Source organism: Ranitomeya variabilis, chromosome 3 (assembly GCF_051348905.1).
Source record: "Ranitomeya variabilis isolate aRanVar5 chromosome 3, aRanVar5.hap1, whole genome shotgun sequence".
Classification (NCBI taxonomy): Eukaryota; Metazoa; Chordata; class Amphibia; order Anura; family Dendrobatidae; genus Ranitomeya; species Ranitomeya variabilis.
Window position 1 is genome coordinate 554,972,937 of NC_135234.1, and position 24,576 is coordinate 554,997,512.

The window sequence follows — 24,576 nt, forward strand, 5'->3', positions numbered from 1 at the left end:
ACTAGCCCCAACCCTAAACCTAGCCCTAACCCTAGCCCTAACCCTAACCCTTAGCCTAGCCCCAACCCTAACCCTAGCCCCAACCCTAACTCTAACCCTAGCCCCAACCCTAACCCTAGCCTTAACCCTATCCTCAACCCTAACCCTATCCTCAACCCTAACCCTAGCCCCAAACCTAACCCTAGCCCCAACCGCAGCCCTAGCCCTAACCCTAACCCTAGTACCAACCCTAACCCTAATGGGAAAATGGAAATAAATACTTTTTTAAATTTTATTATTTTTCCCTAACTAAGGGGTGATGAAGGGGGTTTGATTTATTTTTTTGGCAGGTTTTTTAGTGGATTTTTATGATTGGCAGCTGTCACACACTAAAAGATGCATTGTATTGCAAAAAATTGTTTTTGCGTCTCCACATTTTGAGAGCTATAATTTTTCCATATTTTGGTCCACAGAGTCATGTGAGGTCTTGTATTTTGCAGGACGAGTTGACGTTTTTATTGGTACCATGTTCGGGCACGAGACATTTTTTGATCGCTTTTTATTCCGATTTTTGTGAGGCAGAATGACCAAAAACCAGCTATTCATGAATTTCTTTTGAGGGGGGCATTTATACCGTTCCACGTTTGGTAAAATTGATAAAGCAGTTTTATTTTTGGATCAGTACGATTAGAGCGATACCTCATTTATATCATTTTTTGACGTTTTGGCGCTTTTATACAATAAAAACTATTTTATAGAAAAAATAATTATTTTTGCATCGCTTTAACTTTTTATTTTTTCACTGATAATCCTGCATGGTGGCTCATTTTTTGCGGGACAAGATGGCGTTTTCAGTGGTACCATAGTTATATATATCCGTATTTTTGATCGCGCGTTATTCCACTTTTTGTTAGGCGGTATGATAATAAAGTGTTGTTTTTTTGCCTCGGTTTCTTTTTACGGTGTTCACTGATGGGGCTAACTAGCGGGACAGTTTTATAGGTCGGGTCGTTACGAACATGGCGATACTAAATATGTGTACTTTTATTGTTTTTTTAGATAAAGAAATGTAATTATGGGAACAATATATAAATATTTTTTTTCTTTATTTAGGAATTTTTTTTTTTTTACATATGTGAATTTTTTTTTTACTTTACAACATTGCCCCAGGGAGGGCATCATGTTATAGGGTCAGATCGCTGATCTGACACTTTGCAGTGCACTGTGTCAGATCAGCAATCTGACTTGCACTGCTGGAGGCTTACAGGCGCCAGCTCTGAGCATGCACATGCAAGCCACCTCCCTGCAGGACCCGGAAGTAGCCCCATATTGGATCCGGGGCCTGCAGGAAGGAGGAGGTAGGAGACCCTCGTAGCAACACGATCACATTGCATTTCTCCGAGGGTCTCAGGGAAGCATGCAGGGAGCCCCCTCCCTGAGCAATGTTTCCCTGTACTGCTGGAACACTACGATCATCTTTGATCACAGTGTGTCAGGGGATAATGTGCCAGCAGCAGTCCGTGACCGCTCCTGGCACATAGTGCTGGATATCAGCTGTAATAGTCAGTGAGCACGGTCGATCGCATATGACGTACTATCCCGTCACTGGGAATTAAGTCCCAGGTCACCTCGACGGGATAGTACGTCATATGGGATTAAGTGGTTAAGATGGCATAAAAGTGCCATAGGCCACAGTTTTGTGCACTTCTTTAACCCCTTCACCCCCAAGGGTGGTTTGCACGTTAATGACCGGGCCAATTTTTACAATTCTGACCACTGTCCCTTTATGAGGCTATAACTCTGGAACACTTTGACGGATCTTGGCGATTCTGACACAGTTTTCTCGTGACATATTGTACTTCATGTTAGTGGTAAAATTTATTCGATATAACTTGCGTTTATTTGTGAAAAAAATGGAAATTTGGTGAAAATTTTGAAAATTTTGCAATTTTCCAACTTTGAATTTTTATGCCCTTAAATCACAGACATATGTCACGCAAAATACTTAATAAGTAACATTTCCCACATGTCTACTTTACATCAGTACAATTTTGGAACCAAAATTTTTTTTGTGACGGAGTTATAAGGGTTAAAAGTTGACCAGCAATTTCTCATTTTTACAACACCATTTTTTTTTAGGGACCACATCTCATTTGAAGTCATTTTGAGGGGTCTATATGATAGAAAATACTCAAGTGTGACACCATTCTAAAAACTGCACCCCTCAAGGTGCTCAAAACCACATTCATGAAGTTTATTAACCCTTCAGGAGTTTCACAGGAATTTTTGGAATGTTTAAATAAAAATGAACATTTAACTTTTTTTCACACACAATTTATTTCAGCTCCAATTTGTTTTATTTTACCAAGGGTAACAGGAGAAAATGGACCCCCAAAGTTGTTGTACAATTTGTCCTGAGTACGCTGATACCCCATATGTGAGGGTAAACCACTGTTTGGGCGTATGGCAGAGCTCGGAAGGAAAGGAGCGCCATTTGACTTTTCAATGCAAAATTGACTGGAATTGAGATGGGACGCCATGTTGCGTTTGGAGAGCCCCTGATGTGCCTAAACACTGAAACCCCCTACAAGTGACACCATTTTGGAAAGTAGACCCCCTAAGGAACTTATCTTGATGTGTGGTGAGCACTTTGACCCACCAAGTGCTTCACAGAAGTTTATAATGCAGAGCCGTAAAAATAAAAAATCATATTTTTTCACAAAAATGATCTTTTCGCCCCCAATTTTTTATTTTCCCAAGGGTAAGAGAAGAAATTGGACCCCAAAAAATGTTGTGAAATTTGTCCTGAGTACGCTGATACCCCATATGTGGGTGTAAACCATTGTTTGGGTGCATGGCAGAGCTTGGAAGGGAAGGAGCGCCATTTGACTTTTCAATGCAAAATTGACTGGAATTGAGATGGGACGCCATGTTGCGTTTGGAGAGCCCCTGATGTGCCTAAACATTGAAACTCCCTACAAGTGACACCATTTTGGAAAGTAGACCCCCTAAGGAACTTATCTAGATGTGTGGTGAGCACTTTGACCCACCAAGTGCTTCACAGAAGTTTATAATGCAGAGCCGTAAAAATAAAAAATCATATTTTTTCACAAAAATGATCTTTTTGCCCCCAATTTTTTATTTTCCCAAGGGTAAGAGAAGAAATTGGACCCCAAAAAATGTTGTGCAATTTGTCCTGAGTACGAGGATACCCCATATGTGGGTGTAAACCATTGTTTGGGCGCATGGCAGAGCTTGGAAGGGAAGGAGCGCCATTTGACTTTTCAATGCAAAATTGACTGGAATTGAGATGGGACGCCATGTTGCGTTTGGAGAGCCCCTGATGTGCCTAAACATTGAAACTCCCTACAAGTGACACCATTTTGGAAAGTAGACTCCCTAAGGAACTTATCTAGATGTGTGGTGAGCACTTTGACCCAACAAGTGCTTCACAGAAGTTTATAATGCAGAGCCGTAAAAATAAAAAATCATATTTTTTCACAAAAATGATCTTTTTGCCCCCAATTTTTTATTTTACCAAGGGTAAGAGAAGAAATTGGACCCCAAAAAATGTTGTGCAATTTGTCCTGAGTACGATGATACCCCATATGTGGGTGTAAACTATTGTTTGGGCGCATGGCAGAGCTTGGAAGGGAAGGAGCGCCATTTGACTTTTCAATGCAAAATTGACTGGAATTGAGATGGGACGCCATGTTGCGTTTGGAGAGCCCCTGATGTGCCTAAACATTGAAACTCCCTACAAGTGACACCATTTTGGAAAGTAGACCCCCTAAGGAACTTATCTAGATGTGTTTTGAGAGCTTTGAACCCCCAAGTGTTTCACTACAGATTATAACGCAGAGCCGTGAAAATAATTTTTATTTTTTTTCTCAAAAATGATTTTTTAGCACCCAGCTTTGTATTTTTACAAGGGTAACAGAATAAATTGGACCCCAAAATTTGTTTTCCAATTTGTCCTGAGTACGCTGATACCCCATATGTGGGGGGGAACCACTGTTTGGGCGCATGACAGAGCTCGGAAGGGAAGGAGCGCCATTTGGAATGCAGACTTAAATGGATTGGTCAGCAGCCGTCACGTTGCATTTGCAGAGCCCCTGATGTACCCAAACAGTACAAACCCCCCACAAGTGACCCCATATTGGAAACTAGACCTCCCAAGGAACTTATCTAGATGTGTTTTGAGAACATTGAACCCCCAAGTGTTTCACTAAAGTTTATAGCGCAAAGCCGTGAAAATAAAAATTCTTTTTTTTTCACAAAAATGATTTTTTAGCCCCCAGTTTTGTATTTTCACAAGGGTAACAGGATAAATTAGACCCCAAAAGTTGTTGTCCAATTTGTCCTGAGTACGCTGATACCCCATATGTGGGGGGAACCACTGTTTGGGTGCATGACAGAGCTCGGAAGGGAAGGAGCGCCATTTGGAATGCAGCCTTAAATGGATTGGTCTGCAGGCGTCACGTTGCATTTGCAGAGCCCCTGATGTACCCGAACAGTACAAACCCCCCACAAGTGACCCCATATTGGAAACTAGACCTCCCAAGGAACTTATCTAGATGTGTTGTGAGAACTTTGAACCCCCAAGTGCTTCACTACAGTTTATAACGCAGAGCCGTGAAAATAAAACATCTTTTTTTTCCCACAAAAATGATTTTTAGCCCCCCAAATTTTTATTTTCCTAAGGATAACAAGAGAACTTGGACCCCAGATGTTGTTGTTCAATTTGTCCCGAGTACGCTGATAACACATATGTTGGGGTAAACCCCTTTTTGGGCGCACGGGAGAGCTCGGAAGGGAAGGAGCACTGTTTTACTTTTTCAACGCAGAATTGGCTGGAATTGAGATTGGACGCCATGTCGCGCTTGGAGAGCCCCTGATGTGCCTGGACAGTGGAAACTCCCCAATTCTACCTGAAACCCTAACCCAAACACACCCCTAACCCTAATCCCAACGGTAACCCTAACCACACCCCTAGCCCTGACACACCCATAATTCTAATCCCAACCCTAATCCAAACGTAAATGTAATCCAAACCCTAACCCTAACTTTAGCCCCAACCCTAACTTTAGCCCCAACCCTAACTTTACCTCCAACCCTAGCCCTAACCCTAACCCTACCCCTAACCCTAACCCTAAACGTGACTGAAATACGTGGCACTGAAATACGTGGCACTGAAATACGTGGCACTGAAATACGTGATACGTGGCACTTAAATACGTGGCACTGAAACACGTGGCACTGAAATACGTGATACGTGGCACTGAAATACGTGGCACTGAAATACGTGGCACTGAAATACGTGGCACTGAAATACGTGGCACTGAAATACGTGGCACTGAAATACGTGGCACTTAAGTACGTGGCACTGAAATATGTGATACGTGGCACTTAAATACGTGGCACTGAAATACGTGGCACTGAAATACGTGGCACTGAAATATGTGATACGTGGCACTTAAATACATGGCACTGAAACACGTGGCACTGAAATACGTGATACGTGGCACTGAAATACGTGGCACTGAAATACGTGGCACTGAAATACGTGGCACTGAAATACGTGGCACTGAAATACGTGGCACTGAAATACGTGGCACTGAAATACGTGGCACTGAAATACGTGGCACTATGACTGTCAGAAAATGTTCATTAAACGGTTAGGGGTGAGGTTAGGGGTAGAGTTAGGGTTAGGGTTTGGATCCCTTTATCACCTTGATGGTGGTGGGTGGCTTTTCAGTGTGTTTTCTGTTTTTTTTTATAAAAATGCATGCGTTTTTAACGCAAACAAACGCATGTGCTTAAAAACGCAAGAAAATACTGCAGGTTGTATTTCTGAAAATGAACGCATGCAGAAAAAAACCGCATGCGTTTGAAAACGCGACCAAACGCGTACAAAAAAACCGCATGCGTTTTCAATGTTAAATATAGGGAAAAAACGCATGCGTTTTTTTGTGCAAAAAACGCTGCAGACAAAAACGCAAGTGTGAAACCAGCGACGCTTTTTATAGCAAAAAAGTTTTTGCGTCTCCACATTTTGAGACCTATAATTTTTCCACATTTTGCTCCACAGAGTCATGTGAGGTCTTGTTTTTTGCGGGACGAGTTGACGTTTTTATTGGTAACATTTTCGGACACGTGACCGTTTTTGATCGCTTTTTATTCCGATTTTTGTGAGGCAGAATGACCAAAAACCAGCTATTCATGAATTTCTTTTGGGAGAGGCGTTTATACCGTTCCGCGTTTGGTAAAATTGATAAAGCATTTTTATTCGTCGGGTCAGTATGATTACAGCGATATCTCATTTATATCATTTTTTTATGTTTTGGCGCTTTTATACGATAAAAACTAAAATATAGAAAAAATAATTATTTTGGTATCGCTTTATTCTCAGGACTATAACTTTTTTATTTTTTTGCTGATGATGCTGCATGGTGGCTTGTTTTTTGCGGGACAAGATGACGTTTTCAGCGGTACCATGGATATTTATATCAGTCTTTTTGATCGCGTGTTATTCCACTTTTTGTTCGGCGGTATGGTAATAAAGCGTTGTTTTTTGCCTCGTTTTTTTTTTTTTTTTCTTACGGTGTTTACTGAAGGGGTTAACTAGTGGGGCAGTTGTATAGGTTGGGTCGTTACGGACGCGGCGATACTAAATATGTGTACTTTTATTGTTTTGTTTTTTTTATTTAGATAAAGAAATGTATTTATGGGAATAATATATATTTTTTTTTTATTATTTATTTAGGAATTTTTTTATTTTTTTTTTTACACATGTGGAAAAAATTTTTTTTTACTTTTTTACTTTGTCCCAGGGGGGGACATCACAGATCATTGATCTGGCAGTGTGCACAGCACTCTGCCAGATCGACGATCTGCTGTGCAGGGCTGCAGGCTTACCAAGTGTCTGCTCTGAGCAGACACTCGGTAAGCCACCTCCTTCCCTGCAGGACCCGGATGCCGCGGCCATCTTGGATCCGGGACCTGCAGCCAGGAAGGAGGTAGGAGACCCTCGCAGCAACGCGATCACATCGCGTTGCTCCGGGGGTCTCAGGGAAGCCCGCAGGGAGCCCCCTCCCTGCGCGATGCTTCCCTATTCCGCCGGTACACTGCAATCATGTTTGATCGCGGTGTGCCGGGGGTTAATGTGCCGGGGGCGGTCCATGACCGCTCCTGGCACATAGTGCCGGATGTCAGCTGCGATATGCAGCTGACACCCGGCCGCGATCGGCTGCGCTCCCCCCGTGAGCGCCGCTGATCGGTGATGACGTACTATCCCGTCGGCGGTCATACGGGCCCACCCCACCTCGACGGGATAGTACGTCTGATGTCAGGAAGGGGTTAAAGAATAACACTGCTAAACAGAGGCCAGATGGATTCCAGAGTAACTTTGCAGCCTCACACAGTGAATGGATCTCTCAGGGGTTTTATCTGAATCATGTCACTCAGAGATTTAGATGGAAACCCCAAAATGAGTGGACAGTATGGTTGAGCGACTTTTATTTTTATAGGATCAGGTCGGGTTTCACGAAACCCGACTTTCTCAAAAGTCGGGTCGAGCGAAATCGGCCGATCCTATAAAAAAGTCGGGGTCGGGGTCGGCCGAAACACGAAACCCAATGCAGTGCAATGGGATACTATGGTTCCCAGGGTCTGAAGGAGAGGAAACTCTCCTTCAGGCCCTGGGATCCATATTAATGTGTAAAATAAAGAATTAAAATAAAAAATATTGATATACTCACCCGTCCGGAGGCCCCTGGACATCACCGCTGGTAACCGGCAGCCTTCTTTGCTTAAAATGAGCGCGTTCAGGGCCTTCCATGACGTCACGGCTTCTGATTGGTCGTGTGCCGCTGATGTGACCGCCACGCGACCAATCACAAGCCGTGACGTAATTCTCAGGTCCTAAATTCCTAATTCTAGGAATTTAGGACCTGAGAATTACGTCACGGCTTGTGATTGGTCGCGTGGCGGTCACATGGGCGGCCGCGACCAATCACAAGCCGTGACATCATCTAAGGCCCTGAACGCGCTCATTCTTAGGAAGGAAGGCTGCCGGAAAGAAGCCGAGGGTGAGTATATTCCTATTACGTATATACTCACCCTCGGACGCGCCCTGCTTCTTTCCGGCAGCCTTCCTTCTTAAGAATGAGCGCGTGAAGGGCCTTAGATGACGTCACGGCTTGTGATTGGTCGCGGCCTCCCATGTGACCGCTCACGTGACCAATCACAAGCCGTGACGTAATTCTCAGGTCCTAAATTCCTAGAATAAGGAATTTAGGACCTGAGAATTACGTCACGGCTTGTGATTGGTCGCGTGGTGGTCACATGAGCGGCACGCGACCAATCAGAAGCCGTGACGTCATGGAAGGCCGTAAACGCGCTCATTTTAAGCAAAGAAGGCTGCCGGTTACCAGCGGCGATGTCCAGGGGCCTCCGGAGAGGTGAGTATATCAATATTTTTTATTTTAATTCTTTATTTTACACTTAAATGTGGACTCCGATACCGATTTCCGATATCGCAAACATATCGGAACTCGGTATCGGAATTCCGATACCAGATTCAGAAGATCGCCGACCTCATGGCCGACCCCACACAGGGGTCGGGTCGGGCTTCATGAAACCCGACTTTGCCAAAAGTCGGCGACTTCTGAAAATGGCCGACCCGTTTCGCTCAACCCTAGTGGACAGTGTAGAGTGCCAGATAACTGTGATCGAAAATGTTAAGTAAAATGTTTCCAATAGCAAGTCCTCACTCAGGTCTGTCATCTGTTAATGGATGTACGGCTCTGGCAAAAATTAAGAGACCATCACATCAAAACCCTGTCAGGGGCAACCCAGTCTCCAGACCTGAACACCATTGAAAACCTCTGGAATGTAATCAAGAGGATGATGGATAGTCACAAGCCATCAAACAAAGAAGAACTGCTTAAATTTTTGTGCCAGATGCAATGTGAAGACTGGTGGAAAGCATGCCAAGACGCCTTAAAGCTGTGTTTAAAAATCATGGTTATTCCACAAAATATTGATTTCTGAACTCTTCCCGAGTTAAAACAATAGTGTTGTAATTTCTAATTGATTATGAACTTGTTTTCTTTGCATTATTTGAGATCTGAAAGCACTTTTTTTTATTTTGACCATTTCTCCTTTTCAGAAAAAAAGTACAAAATGTATTGCTGGGAAATTCGGAGACGTTGTCAGAAGTTTACAGAATAAAAGAACAATTTACATTTTACTCAAAAATATACCTATAAAGAGAAAAATCAGACACACTGAACATTTTGCAGTGGTCCCTTAATTTTTGCTTCCACGTTACTGGTCGCAAAAAGGCTCTGGAAAATTAAAATTGCTCCTCACCCACCAAAAGAAATTCAGCATGTTCTGCACTCTCAAATAAAAATGCTCCCTCCCTTCTGAGCCCCACAGTGTACCTAAACCACTTATAGTGTCCACATGTTTGGCATGGGAGATGAGATCCCGCTTAACTTACTGGTCCATGCCAGAAGCACAGACTGGGCATAACTTACTGATGACTGCAATGTACTGATCACTACAATGGCACTTTGCAACTTTCACTCAGCAACATTCATTGCTGCTTGTTGCTGGAAAATACTCATGGAGTCAAAATCTTCACTACACCTGTGGATAAATTCCTTGAAGGGTGTGTTTTCCAAAATGGGGTCACTTGAGAGGGGATTTGTTATGATCTGGTGACCTTGGAGCTGCATGAGAGACTTTCTCAGGAGTAGGTGGTACCTGTACTGACCGCAAACCCTAATCTAACACCGCAACTAGAAGTAGCCGTGGGATGTACCTAACATGTCCTAGACATCTCGACACAGCCGGAGGACTAAATACCCCTATAGATGGAAATGGGAATTCTATCTTGCCTCAGAGCAGAACCCCAAAGGATAGGCAGCCCCCCACAAATATTGACTGTGAGTATAAGAGGAAAGACACATGCAGGCAGAAAAACAGGATTTAGCAAAAGAGGCACTTCTAGCTAAATAGAAAGGGATAGGACAGAATTCTAAGCGGTCAGTATTAAAATCCTAAAAACATCCACAGCAGATAATACAAATATTCCACATCTAACTAAAGACATAGAAAGTATATCTGCATCTCCTGAGAATCCAGCATGACTGAAAAACCCAAACAAAGTCTAAGCTGGACAAAAACACAATAAATTGCACTGAATTGCAAAGCACACTGCATGTGTGCACAGAGACAAAAAACCAGACACTTTTCTTTGCTGAATTTGCAGCAGGGCTTGAGGAGCCAGAGAGAGATGCAATCCCTCCAAGTACAATGGACAACTGGCACAGACTCATGGATCCTGCACACCTAAATACCTAATAGAGCTGCAATCAGCAGAAACACCTGCCCAGATTACAACCCCAAGACAACTGCACTACCACCAACAACCACCGGAGGGACCCCAAGAGCAGAATTCACAGCAGTGATTATGCTCTTCTAGCAATTAAAGGCTCTGTATATGAAGTCCACAAACTGTTCTAGGAAAATCTGTGTTCCAGAAGGCAAATAGAGCTCCATTCCTCCCGAGTTTCTCCCTATGACTAAGTAGTACTGTTCAGCCACATATGTGTATTGCCAAGTTCAGTAGAAATTGTGGGACAAATTTTGGTGCCTTTTTTTCCCAATTCTTATGTTAAATTGTAAAATGTGGGGTTAAAGCAACATTTTGTGTGTAAAAATGTAGTTAGTTCTTCTTCACTACCAATGGTATAAAATTCTGTGACACACCCGTGGTATCAATATGACCACTGCACCCCTAGATGAATTCATTGAGAGGTGTAGTTTGTAAAATGGGGTCACTTATGGGGGATTCTGCTGTTATGGCACCTCATGGGTTCTCCCAGTGGGTCATGGCACGTGCAAACCATAAGGCTATGTGCACACGTTGCGGATTCTCTGCGGATCCGCAGCATTTTTGTGGTGCAGAAAAAAAAAAAGCTGTGCAAAAGTTGTGGAAAATCCGGTGCGGAAACGCTGTGGATTAAAAGAAGTAGCATGTCCCTTCTTTTTTGCGGATCTGCAGCATTTTTGTACCCATTCCAGTATAGAAATCTGCAGAGGTATAAGATGCAGTGAATCTGCAAAAAAATGCAGCAAAAGCGCACAAAAAACACCGCGGGTCCTCACAAAAAACGTGACAAATCCGCAGCTGCGTTTTCTGCCAGCAGAGGCAGAATCCACAGCAGAAATTCCTAAGGCTAATCCGCAACGTGTGCACATAGCTTAACAGTAAAGCCTGGCGCTCCTTGCCTTCTGAGCTTTGCACTGTTCCTGAAAATTTTTCTTGATTACAAGTAGGGTATTGGCGCCCTCAGGAAAACATGGACTTCAGTTTGTTGTAAAAAAAATTCCTATTAGTCCTTAGAACAATTAAAAACTTGGGTCTAAAACAACATTTTAGTGGTAAAAATATAATTTATTCTTTCTTCACCGCTCAGTGATATAAAATTCTGTGTGGCACATGTGATGTCAATATAATCACTGCACCACTAGATGAATTCACTGGGTTGAGTAACTTGTATAATGAGTTCATATATAGAGGGTTTCTGTTGTTCTGGCACCTCAGGGGATTTGCCAATGTGATATTGCACCCTCAAACCATTCCAGCAAAATCTGAACTCCAATATGGTGCCTCTTCCATTCGGAGCTTTGCACTGTGCCTCAAAAGTAGTATTCACCCACATTTGGATTATTGGCATATTCTGGCGCAATTGCACAACAAACTGTATGTTGCAATTTCTCCTGTTACCCTTATGAAAATGCAAAATGAGGGGGCAAAACAAATTTTTGTGGGAAAAAATGTGATTTTTTTTATTTTCATGGTTCAATGTTATAAACTCAAGTGAAACACCTGGGGGTTCAAAGTGCTCACCCCACATCTAAGTACATTTTTGAAGGGTCTGGTTTCCAAAATGGGGTCACCTGTGGGATGATTCAGCTGTTTAGGCACATCAGGGGCTCTTCAAATGGGACATGATGTCCGCTAACAATTTCAGGAAATTTTACATTCAAAAAGTCAAATGACGCTCCTTTTCCGAGCCCTGCCATGCTCCCAAACAGTAGTTTTTTCCCTCATATTGGGTATCAGCTTAATCAGCAGAAATTGCACAACAATTCAGTGGTGCAATTTTTCCTGTTACCCTTATTAAAATGCAATAATTGGGCTATAAATATATTTGTGGGGAAAATTAAATATTTTTTTATTTTTACAGCTCAACATGATAAATTTCTGTTTAGTGTGCTCAACACACATCTAGATTAGTTCCCTGAGGGTATTACCCAACAAAAGTATCCAAAATAAAAATTAAAAAATGTCAATACATTTTTATTTAATAAATAATCAGATCATGATTACACATAAAAATATCAATAAATATAATAAACAGTTAATTATAAATCTGTTTATTATATGTATTCATATTTTTGTGTGTAATCATGATCTGATTATTTAATAAATAAAAATTTATTGAAATTTGTTATTTTTTATTTTGGATACTTTTGTTGGGTAATATAATCATTTTTAGTATTCATAGTGTTTAATTTCTTATTATATTGGTATTTATTTTCTTTATAGGTTTTGTGCTTTATTTTTTCTGAAAAGACCAATAATATGGACTATAAAAATAGAGATTCCAGTTGGTTAACACAACTATCCTCCATCTTCAAGGACGTTGGCCACAAAGGAGCAGAGGTAATACTTGAGAATAGCCATGAAGATAAGAGTAATTTGAAGGACTTGTTATATAAAAGGACAAGAACATGGTGGAACAAAAGCTCATTGGAGCAATACCTGCAATGTAATTTAATCCCTCGTGGTCTACGTATACAAGTCTTTCCTTCCTGTCATATGGAGGATGAAAATTTATTGAAAAAATGGGAGGATGATTGCAATGCTTGTTCTCAGATTTTTTTAGAAATTTTAGTAGATGTAGATAGAAAAAATTTGGAATCTATTGAAATAGATATTAAGACGTTACAGGACAAACTACAGAAAAGCCTCACCACGGAACAGCTGACTAAATTTGATGGAGATCTGAACTCTTCTTTTTCCAAATGGGAATCTGATATCCAAAAACATAAACTTAATAAATTTCAACGTGATTTGCAGGATTATCAGACCAACAGGATTTATAAGTGGCGAACTAAATCATCTATAAAAAAAATCTGAATCTATTACCTCTTTGGCAAGTTTGAGTTCTATTAACTCAACAAACAACTCAATCAGCAACTCATCAGCCATCTCAGGACGATATAACACCAGGTTTCCAACAAAGAGAAAATTTAATGGTGGTAAAGAACAAGAAGCCAATAATGAAGGCACACTAAAGGTAATTAATTTATCTGATGTTGAATTGACTATTGCCCTACAGCCCTACAGCTAAAATTGATCATTTTACAACCATGAAAGATACTTTTCTCTTTGCACGCAAACTCTTATTAAAGAAATATCATAATAATAAATCATGTCCTGATACCTTCTCCACAGAAGAAGAATTGGAGGCGTTACAAGCACTAGAGGACCTCCTGGCCGAACAAAACGGAACTACAGGTAAATTTCCAGATTTCATCAAAAAGAAGTCTAAGTGTTTTCCTCCCCTTACATCAAGTTCTTCTATAGATACTTTTGTTAGGATGGTCTGTAGTGAAATACGACAGATACCAGAGCACAGGCCATTTGACAATTTAAGGAAGGAACAAAGAAAGGCGTTGGAGGAGTTGAATAAAATGAGAGGAATAGTATTCAAACCCTCTGATAAAGTGGGAAATGTTGTTATTTGGCCGTCCCACTTATATGAAAAGGAGGCTTTCAGACAGTTAAACGATCCCAACTGTTATCAATGTTTGGACTGTGATCCCACTTTGGGGTATCAAAAATAACTTTTTGACATTGCGGACTTGGCATTGGAGGAGGGTATTATACCCCCCCAAAATTGGGAAGGTTTAAATGTAGAATCACCATCTATATCTACATTTTATCTATTACCAAAAATCCACAAAAACATGGTGGACCCAACCGGACGTTCAATTATATCAGGCAATGGCAGCCTCTTGGAACCTATATCTAAGTTTTTAGATTACTATTTAAAACCTATAGTATTTGAATTGCCTTCCTACATCAAGGATACGACAGATGCACTGCAGAGACTGGATGGTGTATATATGAGTGGGGATATGTATTTAATAACATGTGATGTAGAATCCCTTTATACATCAATCCCTCATGAACAAGGTCTCTACGCAGTAAGAAGATATTTGTCTAATAGAAATCATGACAGTCGATTGGTCGGATTCCTTATGCAATTACTGGAATATGCTTTATCGCATAGTTACTTTGTTTTTAAAGATAGGTTCTATCTCCAACAAAGAGGTGTGGCCATGGGTGCGGCTTTCACACCTTCCTTTTCTAAATCTTTTTATGGGTCTTTGGGAACACAAATGCATTTTAAATATGGATTTTACACCGACTGGATCAGTTGTCTCATGGATGAGATTTATTGATGATGTTTTGTTTGTTTGGCAGGGTTCCAAAACTGAGTTGGAAAAATACTTGGAACATCTCAATAGTAATTCTGTAAATATTAAACTCACCTGGACCATCGCACCAGACTTCATCAATTTTCTAGATTTATGGATATCTGTGGACAAATTGGGACAACTGCATACTACGGTTTACTGGAAAGAAACCAGTGTAAACGCATTATTACATGCGAATTCATCACATCCATCCCATATTATTAAAGCAATACCCACAGGCCAATTTTTGAGAACGAGACGCATATGTGACGGTGATGAGGATTTTGAACAACAAGCCCAAGAGTTAACATCAAGATTCCTACAGAGAGGATATCGGAGAGATAATATCCAAAAAGCCTACGTTTGAGCTAAGGAGACGAATCGACAATCACTTATGCTGAAATCTAATGGGACCCGAGATAAGACTGATACTGGACATGTACGTTTCATCACAAACTATCACTCGAGGTGGTGTGAGGTTAATAACATTGTTTCCAAGTTTTGGCCAATCCTCACGCAAGATCCTTCATTATCAAAATTTTTGCCAGATCGACCTTCAATCATTACAAAACGTAGCAAGACTCTGTGGGATTCATTGACTCACAGTCATTATGTTCACTCTTCACAATTTATATTTGATTCTAAAGGCCCCAATTGGGGTAGTTTTAGGTGTGGTACATGCAAAGCGTGTCAACATATGGTAAGGGCAGATATGTTCCAGGATTCGAGTGGCAAAAGAAAATACAAAATCTTGCATTTTATCAACTGCCACACGTCAAATGTGATATATCTAGCCACGTGTCCGTGCAATCTCATATATGTGGGGATGACCACACGTGAGTTACGCGTTTGAACCCTGGAACACATCAAAGATATCAAAGCAGCAGAAAAATAAAAAAATGAGGATTATGGGAAAATATCCAAATGTAAACCTTTGGCACGTCATTTTCGTAAATACCATCAGGGCCAGTCTCATCTGTTAAAAATTAGAGGCATTGGGGGCGTGGTTTGCCAGGGGAAGGGAGCAGACATGTCTCACACGAGCTCCTGCCAATCCCCCTTAATAAGCCTACTATAAACGTACTAAAAGTGGAATTTTGGACTCCTATGGCATTTATATCATGCCAAGAGCCAGCAAAACAAAGAAGGGATCTATTCCCAGCAAGACTGCCACAATCTGGAGCCAGAGAGGGGCTATGGAAGACGGAGATGTGTCGCACACAAAGACTCATGCAGGGTATGTAGGGACAAAGAAGTCCCCTCCCCTCATCCAGCGCAAGCTGAAGATACAGGGCTCACCGCCGCAATTAAGGCCCCTGAACGGCGAGACATCTGTCACCGACACAGCCCTGCATCTGCCCCGCAGCGCTAGTGAAAGCAACCAACAAGGAGCGGAGACTTTGCAGAGCACAAGCGCACCTAAAATCAAGATGGCGCCCACGCCGCCGGCGCCGAGGATCAGCGTTCCAGGATCTGGGCTGAAGCAGCGATCAGCTGAAGAGCCGCGGCCACAGGCTGCAGCGGCGCAGGAGAGAGACGCCACTCAACTGCGGAGAACAGACCCCGGACCTCCCCGTATCCAACACAAGCAGAGGCGGGCGGAATCACAGAGAGACAAAGGACAGGATACAGCGGCTGCAGAGAGAGCCGTGACTGGAAGCAAGATGGCGCCCGCTCCACAGCAACTGAGGATCAGCGCTCCGGACTTCGTGCCGAAGAGGTGAGTGGCTACGGGATCACAGCAGAAGAATACAGTGGTGGGGGAGCAGGACACCAAGCCGGAAATGAGAAACTGGCCCAGAGAGCTGCACGCAGACATCAAAGCGGGAGCCAGCTGTGGAAACAGACCGGAGGTAATGGGACACAGGGGAAGCGGTGAAATGCCGGCAGCTGGCTGGGACATGGAGCAAGGTAAGGGAGACATTCCAACAGGTGGGGGATGGGAGGGAGACAGGAGCAGGGCACTCCCAATGACGTATGGACTGGGGATTAACCCCATAAGCACTCCCACACCTCTGTGCAGTAGTGAAACAGGAAACACTGACCAGCCTCAACAACGCTATTGCATACAGCAGCCCCATACATTTCAAAAGTGGTGTGCCACCCCTAAATCCCCGAAGATGAGCATGAAATTTACAGGGAACATACAGGGGGACAAGATCTATGAGGCCCCACTAGACATAAGACAACATGATGAAATTTCCAGAGTTGACAACCACAAACATAAAGAAATGCAGCAAAATGCAGATATAGGGTCCCTTGATGAGCCCATTGAAAAGCCTCAAACCTGCCATACAACAGGGGACGCTGCCACCTATACCCCTCCAGTTAATCCACACTGCCCCGTCGAGTTTAACCCGAACGACCCTCTAAAACCTCCACCTGCTACACGTGAAGAATTCACCGAATCCTTTGAGGAATTATCTAGGGACTTCATCCGGGACTTAAAAATGTGGTTTACTTCTACTAGGAAGGATGGAAAAATCAGGGAGGATTATTCAGAACTACTGATCTCATGCCAGACATCTCACCCTGGCCCCGAAGTCCTCTCCGACCCTGGAGGGGGGAGGGGGAGTGTGTACTCAGAGGATTTCTCAGATGCAACAAGGTTCTCTTCTCCTGGAGGGAGAGAGTTTTCATATGGAGGAGAGTCTTCTAGTTCCTTCTCTTCACACTCCTACTCGAAGGAATCTGACGGACTTCAAAATTCTGACTCCCAGGGAGCCCTCTCACAACATTCTGATGCAGAATACCCTAATCCAAGGCAAATTGTTAGGGAATCTGAGTTACACCCCAATAACACATCTATAATGGATAGCATTCCTGCTTCTGAAAACTCTCCTTCTGTAGGATTTATGATTAAACTATGCAAGGCCTTTCTATCATCAGCGAACATCACAGGAGGAGGTATCGGCACGGATTATAATTTGACACTTGACCATGAAACAACGGCCTCAGAGACATTCATCAAAAAACTACTAACAAACACTTTGTCAGCCATTGTAAAAAAAAACAAACCGACTCCTACTAAGACCCATATTTTATCTTCACTCCCTTTAAAAACAACTGACATAACAAGCAAAGATTTTTCAACCACAATTCCAAAGGATTCTAAAAACCCGTCTTTATTCTCAGAGTCCTTGGAAAAGATAAAAAATTACATCCTCTTATTTAGAGAAGACCTAATCAAATATGAAGATTTTAAAAGGAAAAAAAAAATAAAAATCAGAGGAATCCCAGAATCGGTCCAACCCTCCCAACTTAAAAACTATATCTCCACTATGATATCCATTCTGCTACCCAACTCCAAAGTGACAAACTTGGTGGAGAGGATATTCAGAATCCCAAGACCACCATCTCTCCCTCCAGACGTTGCAAGAGACGTTATAGTATCCTTTTACCCTGGGTGGGTGAGGAATGACCTTCTAGACCTGACAAGGAAGTCAGGGACCCTCGCATATCCATATGACAAAATTATCCTGTATAAAGATTTGTCTAAAGCCACAATCCAAAAAAGGAAATAATTTGATTGTGTTACCAGAGAATTACTATGTGCAAGAATTCCCTACTACTGGTCTCAGACTTCCACCATACGAGTCAAATATGTGTCAAAACTAACACACATCACATCTCCGAACGAAGGAATCGTCTTTTTGAAAAAAATCGGCATACTTCCCTCATCGGCCTCTAACAACCGCTCATTTTCATCCTCAACATATTCTACTTGATTAAAAGCCTCTAGGGATATCTTATTATGTGGACCGAAGTATCACTTAGCCACATGTCCCACGTGGCCTCCCTTCTTGGCCTAACTAACAGTCCAGTCAGCTAACAGTCTTATTGTCACTTGTTAAATCTCCACTTGCCAGTTTTACTGATTTGAACCGGACATTGCCCCACCAACAGTCCAGTGGTCATCTGGAGATGACCCGGCTTCGACAGGCCTTTGCATACTTCCCATTTTTACTGGACAGTCTCAGAATTGATTATCTATACTAATGTGTATATTATTGCATTTCTATGTCACTGCATTTCTTACTAAACCCTTTTGTTTTTACAGCGCTGCGTCAGAGCTGATATAACCAAGTCTAACTGTAGACGGTGTCTTATCTATACTAAATCTGCAGCATATAACCTAAAATTCATAGCCTACTGCAACTTCGTCTACCCTTCCCAGTTAAAAATTTAAAACCCAATAAAGTTTGTTTGAAGAAAAAAAAAAAAAAAAAAAAAAATTAGAGGCATTGACCACTTATATCCTGGCAATAGGAGAGGTGATTGTAACAAAAAACTGGCACAAAAAGAGTGCAAATGGATTACAATGCTGCAGTGTATGACACCTAATGGTCTAAACGAACAGTGGGGTTTTGCTAGTTTCCTGTAGTTTGTTTCGTATTTTTTCTCTAATAATAATCTATTCAATATAAATATTTGATTCCTTTTTTATCTTTTTATTTCATATTTAATTTTTTTTTTTCTTTTACTTTTATATATCTCTGAATATCATTGGGATGTTTAGTTGGGGTTTCCCTAGGATAGTTCTTATATTTTTCTTACTCCCTATATTTGTAGGGTATTTTTTAGTAGGCCTAGATATGGACTACAGTTTTTTGTCTGCACGGAAAGAATATTTTTTGTTTTGACAAATATTTGTAGAGATATTTTTCATGAATTGTTCAATATATCCTTTTGACATATTGATTTTTTGGCATGAGCGTGTGCATGTGCTCTTGCACATTAGATTAATGGATTATAGTGTGTAGCAGGTTTAGCATCTTTTGCACATATTTGGTGTGTATTTTTATGAATTTAGTAAATTATTAATATTTTTTTACATTTTTTATTTCTGTATATATATTTTTATCTAAAATGTATTTAATTTCATTTCTTGAACTTATTATTAGTTCATTAATGGAATTTGTATATTGTAGTGCACACATATTATATATATATATATATATATATATATATATATATATATATATATATATATATATATATATATATATTTCATTATTTATTTCCTTTATTTAATCTGGTTTATTGTTATATATTGTATTTAGACTTAATATATATTTACTAGGGTCACAAAGCTTTCTCACAGTTGTTGGGTGCTCGATTAAATACTTCTTATATTGTCTATTCTCTTATTTTAACTATGATCCACTGATAATGTTGCCTGTTATTATATATAATCTTCCAGACACATCATGTCTTTTCTCCTATATCATGCCGATTGATTTACCCACTTTAAATATGGCTGCAGCGGCGCTGTACGCCGCTCTGCGCATGCGCCCGCCTCCCTGCTTCTCTGGCCACTTGGCTGTCATGTGACCAACTGTGACCTCAGTTGCACTTGGTCACGTACTTCCGGGTGTCTGGCGTTCGGCAATGGTGGCTGCATGACTCAGAGCGCGGCGTCATGTAACATAGCGCCGCTGATTGTTACTCAACACAGCGGCCTCCCTTGTATATCTATACCTTCCAGGCCCCTGCCACATCACTTCCTGACGAAGTGGTAGCAAAATGTGCATTGGAGTGGTGTGATCAGGGGACGGTGGAGCTCCTCACTGGTGAGCATTGTGGCATTATGTGTCTCTTATTCTTTTATACCCCAGCGTTGGTGGCTCTTTTGATCACTTGATCACGGCTATTTTGTTCTTATTTGGTTGCATATTTATCAGTTTACACTGGCATTTATAATACACTTCTTGCACTTATTTGTATTCAGCATTTTTCTTTATTATACAGTATATATTTTTTTCACTCTTTTACCACTATTGTTTTTTATGATTGAGCTTTTTTTTAAAAAAAAAAAAATTTGTATGAATTTATATATTCATTACATTGATTATTAAATTGCACTCTTATTTGGTTTGCCATCATTTATCTTATTTATTTATTTTCTATGCTGGTGGTATTGTGATAACAGTCAGTACAATTCTATGCCCATTGTCACGTGGTTTGTTTGCTCCCTGTCCCCTGCTGGACACATCTATTCTCATATATTTTTACATGTATATTTTCTTATGATTATTATATCTGTCTACATATTGGATTTTTTTCAATAGGACATAATGTGATTTTAATTATACTTTTAATAAAATATTCTTGCATTGTCATCTGTTTATTATATTTATTGATATTTTTGTGTGTAATCATGATCTGATTATTTATTAAATAAAAATTTATTGAAAATTTTTATTTTTTTCTTTTGGATACTTTTGTTGGGTAATATCATCATTTTTAGTGTTCATAGTGTTTAATTTCTTATTATATTGATATTTCTTTTCTATATAGGTTTTGTAGCTCCCTGAGGGGTCTAGTTTACAAAATGGTGCCAATTGTGAGGTACGTTCACTGATTAGCCAAATCAGGGGCTCTCCAATTTTGCATTTAAAAAGTCAAATGATGTTCCTTCCCTTTCAAGCTCTGCCATGCACCCACACAATGGTTTTCTCCCTCATATGGGGTATCGGAATCCTCAGTATAAGGCTGGAGACACACTGCTGCGAGATGCGGCCGAGTCTCGCTGGTTAAAAGCAAGCTGTGGCACCGGCACTCCGGAGCGGAGCGTGCTGCTCCATGTATTGCTATGCAGCTGCACGCTCCGCTCCGGAGTGCCGGTGCCACAGCTTGCTTTTAACCAGCGAGACTCGGCCGCATCTCGCAGCAGTGTGTCTCCGGCCTAAGTTACACAATACATTTTTCGATCCATTTTTTCCTGTTACTCTTGTAAAAAAAAAATGGATCTAAAGGAAATTTTTGGTGAAAAAAAGTTAAATGTTATTTTTTTTCTTTTCAAAAAATGTATGTGAAGCATATAAAAGGTTAATAAAATTATTCAATGTGGTTTTGATCAACTTAAGAGGTGTAATTTTTAGAAAGGTGTCACTTTTGTGTATCTTCTATCATATAAACCCCTTATAGTGACTTCAAATGTGATGTGGTCACTAAAAAAAATGGTTTTGTAAATTTGGTTGGAAAAATGAAAAATCGCTGGTCAACTTTTAATCCTTATAACTTCCTAACAAAAAATATTTTGGTCCCAAAATTGTGCTGATGCAAAGTAGACATGTGATAAATGTTATTTATTAACTATTTTGTGTGACATATCTCTATAATTTCAGGGCATGAAAATTGAAAGTTGGAAAACTGCAAAATGTTCCAAATTGTCTACAAATGTCCACTTTTTTCACAAATAAACGCAAATAATAAGAATCAAGCCATACCGAAGAAATGTTACCACTTTAATGAAGTATGATATGTCACGAAAAATCATTCTCAGAATCACTGGGATCCGTTGAAGCGTTCCAGAGTTATTACCTCATAAAGTGACTGTGGTCAGAATTGTAAATATTGGCCCGTCAATAACATGCAATCCACCCTCGGGGGGTAAAAGGGTTAATATGGGCATACAGTAATAGAAATGTTACACTATTTCTACCTGTATGCAACTTATAACTGGTTTTGATGCTGAGAAATGTTATATTCTTTCTTTGTGTTAATCATTTCTTCCAGGCTCTGGGGAGTGCGGTGATTGGATGAAATCCCTGCCACCTGTCTTCATTATAATACTACCCACCTCAGCATCATTTATGGCCCTGGAATGCTGTGCCTGCATCCCGCACTCTCTCAGAAATACATATCTCATATTCCCTTCTGTGGGCATTGCAATCAGGGATCTTCTGCACCGGCGTCGGTGAGTCACTTTGACCACCGGTGTGCGCCCCAATAATGTGCTCTTCCCACTTCCTCAGTGCACAGTCAATGTTAGAAACCATATGCACATGGCAATGACTATGCAGGGAGGAAGTGGGGAGAGCACCTTATCGGTGCGCATGCCGGAGGTCACTGGAGCAAAATTCGCCGGCTGAATGTAACATTTCTCAGCATCAAGACCATTAATATGAGGCATACAGGTAGGACTAGTGTAATATTTCTATTACCTGTATTCCCATATTAATAAGTCATATACGTCCCGGGGGTGACAGATTCCCTTTACTGTGTAGCAAAGAAGATTGAAACATATTTCTGACTAGCAGCTGCTTGTTATTATTCAACCTGTAAAGGTAGAACATTTGTATTTTTTTTTAATTTGGCTTTGCATGAAAATGTGTCAGTGTCATAAATTAGCACAGTACTAATAAGTTTTCATGCTTGGGGGACCCATTAAAAAGTTTGCTATTAGGCCAAGTATTTTGTAATTATACCCCTGAACAAGACACAATTCTTTTGTACTTGTATTTTATATATAGCTATATATGCCGAATATAAGTGCATACAGCATATTAGAGATGGTGCTAATCAATTTTAGCTCAAAACTAACCGTCATATCGCCATCATTATCTTTTTTCTTTACTTTTTAAAAAAAGTGTCAAAAATCTAATTATTACCACTTCTAATTTTGATAGAATTCTTATTTTGCAGCATTTTTTTCACACCTATCTAAAACTATTGCACCTTACTGTCATATAGATACTCAAAAAATTCTCAAAGACCAAGTACACATGTACAAGTCTTAGTTTGTGATTATGTTGGGTGGTGATAACAGATATATCAAGAAGAATATATATTCACCACCACATGTGCACACAAGACATAGTATGGGCCATATCGGTAAGGATAAATCACGACCGGAGAAAGAAACCAAATTTCTTGAAACCCAGAGTGTGTAGGAAAAATAATAACTTTGTTAATTGAAAAAAATACATAAAAGTAAAGTGCAAGTGGAAACAAATAACAAGGGAAGATACAGACACAATGCACAAGGGACAAGCTGAGATCAAGTGCTGGAGTAAGATAATAGCAGCAAACAAAGTTACAATGTCTGTCATAGATGGAAAATTGTAAAAAGTGCATATGTGCTTACTAATTATAACAAATTGATGAATTAGAGCAAGTTAATAGAGACCCAGATGTGGCAGGCAGATTAGAGGTATGTCAGAGGGTATAATTCAAGTAGAGATATATAAAATGCTTGTGCATATAACATCTCATCTAACCAATATGGACAGCATGGTGTATAACAAACTAAGCACTGAAGTAGTGTAAAACAATGACATGCAGCCAACTATACCAAGTTAAATAGTACCTGCTGAAGAGCTCTCCACCTTTCAACAGGCACTATTTAACTTGGTATAGGTGGCAGCATGTCATTGTTTTACACTACTTCAGTGCTTAGTTTGTTATACACCATGCTGTCCATATTGGTTTGATGAGATGTTACAGTGCCTTGAAAAAGTATTCGGCTCCCTGGAATTTTTCAACTTTTTCCCACATATCATGCTTCAAATATAAAGATACCAAATGTAAATTTTTGGTGAAGAATTAACAACAACTGGAACACTGTTGTGAAGTTGAACGGAATTTATTGGTTATTTTACATTTTTGTGGAAAATCAAAAACTGAAAAGTGGGGCGTGCAATATTATTCGGCCCCTTTAACTTAATACTTTGTTGCGCCACCTTTTGCTGCGATTACAGCTGCAAGTCACTTGGGGTATGTCTCTATCAGTTTTGTACATTGAGAGACTGAAATTCTTGCCCACTCTTCCTTGGCAAACAGCTCTAGCTCAGTGAGGTTTGATGGAGATTGTGAACAGCAGTTTTCAGCTCTTTCCACAGATTCTCAGTTGGATTGAGGTCTGGACTTTGATTTGACCATTCTAACACCTGGATACTTTTCTTTGTGAACCATTCCAGCGTAGATTTTGCTTTATGTTTGGGATCATTGTCTTGTTGGAAGACAAATCTCAGTCCCAGTCTCAGGTCTTTTGCAGACTCCAACAGGTTTTCTTCAAGAATGGTCCTATATTTGGCTCCATCCATCTTCCCATCAATTTTAGCTGAAGAAAAGCAGGCCCAAACTATGATGCTGCCACTAGCACCAGCATTAATGCCTATCTGTGTACTGTACAGTAATATTACTCTGATTTTGCTCCCCATGCAATTGCAGCGCCCTCTCTGTGCCCCTACACAGTAATAATGCTTCCTCTGTACTTACTAATAGTAATAATGCTCACCTGTG